The 10,260-nt window shown below is 42.3% G+C and overlaps 1 long non-coding RNA gene across 1 annotated transcript; it reads left to right on the top strand.

The window, feature by feature from the left end:
- The first annotated feature begins 1,348 nt into the window (after positions 1–1,348).
- On the top strand, positions 1,349–9,624 carry LOC120991740. The gene is made up of 3 exons (XR_005776790.1): positions 1,349–1,485; positions 4,557–4,558; positions 9,613–9,624. It is a non-coding gene; the product is annotated as an uncharacterized LOC120991740 (long non-coding RNA).
- Positions 9,625–10,260: the final 636 nt, after the last annotated feature.

The following is a 10,260-nucleotide window of genomic DNA, read 5'->3' as shown; positions in this document are numbered from 1 at the left end:
CTATGGCTGAGAGCACAATAATCAGGCGAGGAGGAAGTGATGTCGTTGGCTTTAAATAGGGAGTGCACGGGTGAGGCTAGTTGAGATGATTGCACTGGGAACTAGGGTCTGAGGTAGAACACCAAGGTCTACAGGAATGGAGCTGTCCAGAATGATGGGTAGCTCAGTCAGCAGAGCTCTCACCTGGAACGCCGGAGGTTCCCGGTTTGAGTCCCGACAGTGCTCCCCTTCTTCCAGGATGACCTCCGGGCATCCCCAGGACCAGTCTATGAGGATGCTGCTGATAGAATTCTCTAATGAGTCTCGGAGCACGGACATTTTCCTCTGGTTCCCAAGAATTCTCCTCCGAACCATAACCCTTCCATTTAATAAAATACTGTAATTTATTCCGGTGTACTCTGGAATCCAAGATTCTCTCAACTATAAATTCCTCTGCACCAGACACTCTCACAGGTGGTGGAGGAGGCAAGTGACGGCCCGGAAAAGGATTTTCAACAAATGGCTTCAAGAGAGAACAGTGGAAGACAGGATGTACCTTAATAGAGTCAGGAAGCTCCAGTCGAAAGGTGACTTCGTTAATTCGTGTAGAGATTTTAAATGGTCCAATATATTTCTGACCCAACTTTGGAGAAGGAATTTTCAGTTTTAGATTTCTAGTAGACAGCCATACTTTGTCCCCAATATGAAAGGCAGGGGTTGGTTTTCGGTGTTTATCTGTGGCTAGCTTAGAACGTCTCTGAGCCTCGTGTAAATTCTCAGTAATTCTTTCTTGACATTTCTGTAATGCAGTTTATTGTTCAGTTACTGCTGGAAGAGAAGTTGTGATTGGTAGGAGTGGAATAAAAACTGAATGAAGGCCTCTATTAGCAAAAAAGGGACTGTGAGCGGTTGAACCATGCTCGGAGTTATTGTATGCAAACTCGGCCGTGGAGAGATAGTCCATCCAATCATCTTGTAGATAAGTTATGAAACACCGAAGGTATTGTTCTAGCGTTTGGTTGGTTCTTTTGGTCTGCCCGTTGGATTGAGGGTGAAAAGCAGATGATAAATTTACCTTTATCCCCAAAGCAGAGCAGAAGTTTTTCCAGAACTTAGAAGTGAACTGTACACCTTGGTCTGATACCACGTCGCCAGGAATCCCATGTAAACGAAACACTTCCCGAATTATGAGCTCAGCAGTATGTTTTGCGGAGGGAATTCCTCTAGTAGGAATAAAGTGAGCCATTTTAGTAAGACGGTCTACGGCAACTAAGATGGTGTTCATTCCCTTAGAAGGAGGCAGATCAACCACGAAGTCCATTGAAACAGAGCCCCAAGGCCGAGAAGGAACGGGAAGAGGCTGCAATAAACCTAGAGGGGAGGAGCGTGGAGTCTTATTGTGGGCACAAATCAGACATGAGGAGACATATCTTTTGACATCCTTCTTAAAATTTGGCCACTAAAAAGATCTGGATAGAAGCTCTTGAGTCTTTTTAACTCCCAGATGTCCTGCCAGCTTTGAATCATGATTTAGTCTTAGAACATAAAGTCTACCTGCTTCTGGTCGGATAAAGCCTTTTTTTAGATCTTCATCCAAGTATTTTTTTAATGCTTTTAATTCAGGATCAGAGAGAGAATAGATACAGTTAAAGGGAATTTCTGCTCCAGGTAGTAATTCAATTGGACAGTTGTATGGACGATGGGGGGGGCTTGTCTGCATTCTTTTTATCACGGACATCCTGAAAGTCCTGGTATTGTGAAGGTAGTAATTATTTTGCAGATTGTTCTGGGTTTAAGGTGTTGATTGGTAGTGAAGAAGTGGGTTGACGTAGGCAATTCAACTGGCAGAATTCAGAAGGGAAGTGTATACGATGGTTTTCCCAGTCAATGGATGGGTTGTGAATTGCTAGCCAAGGAATTCCCAAAATTATTGGAAATTTGGGTGATGAGATTAATAAGAAATGGATATTTTCACTGTGATTAGGATTGATGAGGATTTCTAGTTCCACTGTCTCTTGTGTTACTGGTCCTGAAGAAAGAGAAGACCCATCAACTGTTTCCATATCCATAGGTGTCATTCTTTTTAACAGAGGAATACAATTCTTTTGTGCGAATGTTATGTCCATAAAATTTCCCCCAGCCCCGGAATCAAGCATGGCGGAACAGGGAATCTCCAGACTTGCAGTTTTGATCAGAATTGGCAGCATGAAGTGAGATTCAGGAATTTTCGCTTGGTCCTCTTTCCACGCTAGAGGGGAAATAGAGTTTATTTCTGAATGGGAAGGATAGAAAATCTCTGGTTCCACCTGTTCTTCAATTTCCCTGATGGCACTTATTCTATGAACTTTATTTGGGCAATTTATCGCATAATGTACTGGTTTTCCACGGTAAAGACAGAGGTTTCCAGTGATTTGTCTCTCTTTTTCTACTGTAGTTAAAGATTTTTGTATGGCGTCGATTTGCATTGGTTCAGATGAGAACTCAGGGTTACGAGGAGTCGGTTGACTAGGAGAGTAGGTTGGCCAATTTCCTAACGCCCAAAACTTTTCTCTTCTCCTTTCGGTAAGTCTCTGATCGACTCTGATACATAGTTGAAGAAAGTCCTAAAAATGTTCTGGTGCCTCCACTCTAGCAAGTCTTTTATTTGTTCCGAAAGACCTTGCTGGAACTGACTTCTTTGAGCAGCTTGGTTCCAAGTGGTGTCCGCTACCCAGAATTCAGCAGTGTACTCCGCCACTGAACGTCTTCCTTGTCGTAAGTTATGTAATTTGGCTTCCGCAGTAGAACAACGGTTGGGGTCGTCAAACACAAGACTCATAGCGGAGATAAAGTCATCTAGGTTCCTCAAAATATTACTGTTGGTTTCCACATATGGTGAAGCCCATGCAAGCGCCTCATCGGATAAGAGATTGATAATAAATAACACTTTTTTTCGCTAGAGAATGGAACTGGGTTAATTTCAAAATATATGCAGCATTGGTTAAGGAACCCTCGGAAATGACGTCGATCCCAATGGAACTTGGATGGTAGTGGCATACGCGTATCTCCGGCGGTGCCTTGAATGTTCAAGAGTTGCCTCTGTAACTCTATTATTTCTTTTTGTTGACTTTGTACAACATCTTGTAGCTGAGAAAATTTATTTTGGCAAGTGGTACCAAATTCTTGCAGTTCTGAAACCTGTTTTTTCAAGAGAGTCAAAGAGGGCTCCATGTTGAGGTCCTGATTATTCTGTTAGGGGTATACAATACTGTAGCCCCTTGCTGGCGAGGAGTGGTGTATCGCACAGGGAGAGGAAGGAGTCCAATGGCAGTGACACTGCTAGAAACGAGGTGCAGGGATGGATGCAGTATATAACAGTGGATCCGGATTGCTGGACTGGGAACAGGAGGGAGACCAGCAGGTCCCAGAGTGGGCTTGTCGGCAGAAGCGTGGTCAAGAGGAGGCGGCGGTCGGTACACAGGATCGTATTTCGAGCAATGAAGGATGAGACAAAAACGTGGTCGGTATGCAGGCAGTGGTCAGTTCACAGGATCGTAGTTCAGGCAGTTGGGAGGAGGCAGAGCTTGACTATGGCTGAGAGCACAATAATCAGGCAAGGAGGAAGTGATGTCGTTGGCTTTAAATAGGGAATGCATGGATGAGGCTAGTTGAGCTGATTGCACTGGGAACTAGGGTCTGAGGTAGAACACCAAGATCTACAGGAATGGAGCTGTCTAGAATGATGGGTAGCTCAGTCAGCAGAGCTTCCACATGGAACGCCGGAGGTTCCCGGTTCGAGTCCTGACAATATATATCTCCACTGGATGCTGATTTTTGGGCTGCATGAAGGAGCTTCTGTTTCTTAATCTTATGTACTCAATGTATAATGGTCCCGGCAGAGTAGAATATGCTACACATCCACGCACCGGACAGACCATTTCAATTTAAGGATTCTATGCCTGCATTTCCAGCTTTGTAATTTATTTAATAAAATGCCCGTGCGGACTCGCGTATGTGGGTGAGACGACGCAACATGTTTCAGGATTGAATAAGCAAGCACAAGTCAACCATTAGACTTGGCCATACATTCTTACCAATACCACACAATTTTTCGGACAAAAAACACCAAATCTCTCAACTTCGTTTCCAAATTTTGGAACAAATCGATTCACCAAGGAGAGGAGGCAATCAGATACTCCTCCTAAGATAACGTGAGGCATTCTGGATCCATAAACTAGGGACACTTTTGCCTAATGGCTTGAATCGTGAATGTGACTTCTTCCTCAATGTATAAACTTGAATGTTATATGTAGATACGTGTATGGTCTTAACATTGTTCTATTCTTTCCACAGACCCGCTGAAAAAATTTTTTGTCTGCATCGGGTGAGGGTAAGATAACCTTTTTCCCCACTTTCCCTTAACTCCACCTTGGTTCCTTTTTTATTTATAATTATATTTTTTTTGCCTTTACTCATTTTTCCCTTTTACTCAATTGAATTACGGTTCTGTATAATGTAGTATATACATATAGACTCTCTCTCTACATATAGTTTTAGATTTCTACCATCGTTATCATTTTCATATATTGCCCTCTTAGTAGTATGGAAGTTGTCCCCTTACATTGGGTAGTAATACGGGTAGTGTACAATACAATGGGGGAACGCATTATCGGCCCTCCACCGGTCACGCGAGGTCTCTGTGGAACGCACGCTTGCGTCCCAGGCACCGCGTGACTTCCGGTCACATGACCGGAACTACTTGGAGCTCATACATTTAAACCCGGATAGGCACGATGCAGATGCCGCACATCCGAGCCCTGAAGACCCATTCTTCCCTCCTAGAACAGGTACAGATGGATTAACCTTTTTCCTTTTATAGGTGGCGAGCGGGCCCGGCGTCCTCCACGCACCATATATTACGGTCCTCATTTGGAGGCACTTATATAATTCCACTATGTTTTATGTCAGCAGCCTCCAGGCACATGATGATTCTATGCACTTTTGACTTGATTTATTTAACTGTGAACTGCTCTCTGTTGTACCCAACATGATAACTTGTGGCATAGCATTGTTTTTCATGTCCCCTTTAGGCATTATTTAGATATATGTATTCAGCAATCAATGGACAACAGATAACAGAGTATCATTCTTTGATATACCCAGCATGTATCACTCAGGATAAATATGTTCATCAACTTATAGATAACTCATAGCAAAACAGTCTCTTTTGATGTACCCAGCATGTGCCACTTTGATATGTATTCAGCTACCTACAGACAACTTATAGCAGAACATTGTTCTTTGAGATACCCAATATGTATTACTCGGATGTATGTATTCAGCAACCTACAAACAATTTGTGATCTTGACAATGAGCTTTCTTCCTTTAAGCTCCGAACATGTATTATCTGAAAATACATTGAAACATACCGTTTGCCCCAAACATTTGATCAGTGTGGACCCCACACACTAATACAGATGCCCTAATAGAAGATCCATTGTGTGGTGCGTCCTGACTACATACATCCGTCATTATCCTATATATACTCATCTCCATAACTCTTCTTCAACAAGTCCTAATCTATGAGTAAATGTAATATACACTCACCTAAAGAATTATTAGGAACACCATACTAATACGGTGTTGGACCCCCTTTTGCCTTCAGAACTGCCTTAATTCTACGTGGCATTGATTCAACAAGATGCTGATAGCATTCTTTAGAAATGTTGGCCCATATTGATAGGATAGCATCTTGCAGTTGATGGAGATTTGAGGGATGCACATCCAGGGCATGAAGCTCCCGTTCCACCACATCCCAAAGATGCTCTATTGGGTTGAGATCTGGTGACTGTGAGGGCCATTTTAGTACAGTGAACTCATTGTCATGTTCAAGAAACCAATTTGAAATGATTCGAGCTTTGTGACATGGTGCATTATCCTGCTGGAAGTAGCCATCAGAGGATGGATACATGTTCTCATTCTGTTTACGCCAAATTCGGACTCTACCATTTGAATGTCTCAACAGAAATTGAGACTCATCAGACCAAGCAACATTTTTCCAGTCTTCAACAGTCCAATTTTGGTGAGCTTGTGCAAATTGTAGCCTCTTTTTCCTATTTGTAGTGGAGATGAGTGGTACCCGGTGGGGTCTTCTGCTGTTGTAGCCCATCCGCCTCAAGTTTGTGCGTGTTGTGGCTTCACAAATGCTTTGCTGCATACCTCGGTTGTAATGAGTGGTTATTTCAGTCAACGTTGCTCTTCTATCAGCTTGAATCAGTCGGCCCATTCTCCTCTGACCTATAGCATCCACAAGGCATTTTTGCCCACAGGACTGCCGCATACTGGATGTTTTTCCCTTTTCACACCATTCTTTGTAAACCCTAGAAATGGTTGTGCGTGAAAATCCCAGTAACTGAGTAGATTGTGAAATACTCAGACCGGCCCGTCTGGCACCAACAACCATGCCACGCTCAAAATTGCTTAAATCACCTTTCTTTCCCATTCTGACATTCAGTTTGGAGTTCAGGAGATTGTCTTGACCAGGACCACACCCATAAATGCATTGAAGCAACTGCCATGTGATTGGTTGACTAGATAATTGCATTAATGAGAAATAGAACAGGTGTTCCTAATAATTATTTAGGTGAGTGTAGATGTAAATAAATACCAATGTATGACAATATACTTAAAAATAGATATTTATTATGATGAAAATATATAATAAAATATATAAAATTGATTATATATAGGGAATTGATGCAGAGCAATAAGGATAAAGAGTTGTTGATAAAAAGTAGAAAAATAAAAGAGTAAAAAACAAAAATATTCAAGAGTGGTAGATATAATGATAGAATTGAGTAATCCAAGTGTCTCTGAAACGTCCTATCTTGGAGTAGGAAGTTCGTACGTGCAGCTGTTGGAGTCTTATAGTGTTGCCTGCATCGATGCTTTCATTTCCTCCTGTTTGTCTGCTTAGAAGCAGTATCTGATGTTTTGGCAAATAGTCCTCCTGCTTATGGGTAAGTGTATGGCTGCAGTGTGATTTCAGGGATCCTGTTCTTTGTACTGTATGTTCGATGTTTAGATAATACGGATCTTTCTTTGTGTAGTCACAATACTAAGTAACATTTGGTGTGGTGTTTGCAACAATGTGTATGCATCAGTTACATAGAAAAAACACATTGTAGCCTTACATGTTATGTTGAAAACATTGCCATGATTGCGGGGTTCCGTTGCGCAGGAGGTGGATGAAAAAAGCCTCTCTAACCTCACTGAGTCCGCTCGTGGCGGCCCACAAAGGCGGGAGGTGAGTGCTTTGAAAAAAAGGCGCGAATATTTCCGTTCCAGTCTGTATGGAGATGGTAGGGTAATTCTGTCTTGGTCGGATCCTTGGCTCCAGAGGTGGGTGTCCGGTCCTTATTGGAGGATTAGTAGTCCGTGTGCTGCTGCAGGGGGAACCATACGCGTTTCGAAACGGACTGTTTCTTCTTCAGTGGCCAAAATAAAAAAATGTGACTGCTGATGAAGGTCTGATGTGACCGAAACGTCCGGTCTAGATATTCTGTTTGTACCTTGAGATAAATATTGGGCAATTGGATAAAACTACTGCAAAACTAAATAAATTATTTAAAGAGGACCTTTCACTAGTTTAAAAACTAAAAACTAACTATATCAGTGGGCAGAGCGGCGCCCAGGGGTCCCCCTGCACTTACTAGTATGTCTGGGCGCCGCTCCGTTTTCCCGGTATAGGCTCCGGTGTCTGCAGCTCCCTCTGTTGTACTGGGCAGAGTTTTTGTATTAGGGTTGTCCCTTGTTGCAGCGCTGGCCAATCGTAGCGCACAGCTCATAGCCTGGGACTCCCAGACATACTAGTAAGTGCAGGGCGACCCCTGGGCGCCGCTCTGCCCACTGATATAGTTAGCTTTTAGTTTTTAAACTAGTGAAAGGTCGTCTTTAATTGCAACACTAAAAAAAATCTGTGTTCCTCAATTTCACTGCATGTACATTGGCTGGTTTCAGCCCTTGATTGGCACCAGAGTCCATCGAATTAAGTGTGGTTCTCCACTTCATTATACAGTATATATATATATGTTCTGTAAATTAAATTATGCAAATCCTCAAACAATTCATGTTAATTCCAGGTTGTGAGGCACCAAAATACGAAAAAAAGTAAAGGGGGGGTGAATACTTTTGCAAGGCACTGTAGAATGAGGTAATATTACAATAATCTAAAGTATTTGATTAAGATTCGGAGACTGACACATCAATACATACACATTCGTTTATCAGACAGACAGTGAACTGAAACCCAAAAAGCCAAATTCCTGCTTTAATCAGTTAATGGATATTGAATGCTATGCCAAGTTGATGTCATTGTCATTACTGCAGGCTGTTAGCTCATGAAAGTCATTCTCTTTCTTGCTGTTCCTCTGCACAGGCCCAAACCTGCCACCTGCTTATTTAGTTAGTACGCGTTAGGATGATTCATAATAGCAATGTTGCTCTAGTTAAAGCATACTAATAGGTTTGTAATGTTTAACAAAACATTGAATTAAAGAACTGATTGCTCAATTAATCAGAAATCATTTTTCTTTTAAATTTTGTTTATGAAAATTGCATAATGGTATGCAAGCAAAGGCAGGCAATGTTATTTATCTTAAAATATAGTTTAAGTAATTAAAAGACACTGTATTAGGCTCCATTCATGTGACTGTGCCGTGTTTTGCAGTCTGTAAATTGTGGATCGGCAAAACACGGATACCGGCCGTGTATGTTCCGCATTTTGCGCAACGCACAGACTCAGGGCTATATAGAAAATGCTTATTTTTGTCCTCTATTCTTGTCCGGAACTACGAGTGCGGACAGCACACTGTGTGCTGTCTACATCTTTTGTGGCCACATTGAAATGAATGGGGATTCTGTACTGTCCCAGCACATGATGTGGGTGCGACTGCAAGGGGTTAATCGATCTCCAGTCAACATGCACACTCTGATCTGCAGTAGTCAAAGGGTTAAACACAATATGAAAGGCTATGTATTATTGCAAAGGGTTTATCCCACCATAACAACCCACTGATCAGATACTTATTCTGTGGTCTGACCGCTGGGACCCCCACTGATCACAAAAATGAGGTGCTGCCTGTAGTCCCTGGAGTGAATGAAGTTACGGTCACGCATGCGCACTGCCACTCAATTCAACTTTATGGGAATGTCAGAGATAGACAAGCCAAGCACCATTTTAATGAAGTAAAGAGAATATCTCACAAATGGAGCATTTTGTAACACTATATTACAAAAGTAACTAGTTTATCATGCTGAACTATGCACAGTTGAGTCACCATATTCTGACCACCAGCTAATTTCGAGAGTAATTGCCATGTGCAGAACAGACAGCAGCTAGAGGGGCTGGGAGTGAGTCAGTAAGGTCCTGGTAGGTTGTCACAGGTATATGGAGCCATGCCGACTGCAGAGCATCCCACAGCTGCAGGAGGGTGAGTGGGGGAAGAGCCTTAGAGTGAACATGACAGTCTGGGTGGTCCCACAGATATTGAATTAAGTTTAAGTCTGGTGTATTAGGGGGCCAGGGTAGTACCTGAAAGTGCCTTCCACATGGATGAGTAGGCCCAGAGAATGCCATGAAAAACATTCCCCAGACCATAACTAGTGGTGAGCGTGAATATTCGTATTATGAATTTTTATCGCAAATATCGGCACTTCGAGAATTCGCAAATATTTAGAATATAGTGCTATATATTCATAATGACGAATATTCTTTTTTTTTTTTTTTTTTTTAACACAGTACACATCAGGTGATCATCCCTCCCTTCTTCTAGCTTGTGGGCCAATGAGAAGGCTTTGTCACAGCTTAGCAACATCCCGAGCAACCAATAGAAAAGTTGCCTACCCCTTCACTATATAAATGAAGACACTCCCCAGCAGGCATTTTGTGGAGTTTCATGTGAGAGAGGGAGGAGCTTGAATACTGTGCTGTGCTTTTTCAAATTACATTCCAAATCGCATCTAAATATTCCAGATAGTTAGTGTTAGATAGTAATAGGGAATTGTGTAGCTGAATAGCTGATAGGGTCCAGTGCAGGGAGTAGTGTAGGTTATAGAGATAGTTAGCTGAAATATAGAATCCATATGCAATAGTTAGTATTAAATAGTATAGGTTATAGTGCAGGCATGGCCAACCTGCGGCTCTCCAGCTGTTGTAAAACTACAACTCCCACCATGCCCTGCTGTAGGCTGATAGCTAATAGACTGTCCGGGCATGATGGGAGTTGTAGTTTTGCAACAGC

This window comes from Bufo bufo, chromosome 2 (genome assembly GCF_905171765.1).
Source record: "Bufo bufo chromosome 2, aBufBuf1.1, whole genome shotgun sequence".
Lineage (NCBI taxonomy): Eukaryota > Metazoa > Chordata > Amphibia > Anura > Bufonidae > Bufo > Bufo bufo.
This window is presented reverse-complemented; position numbering and strand designations above follow the sequence as displayed.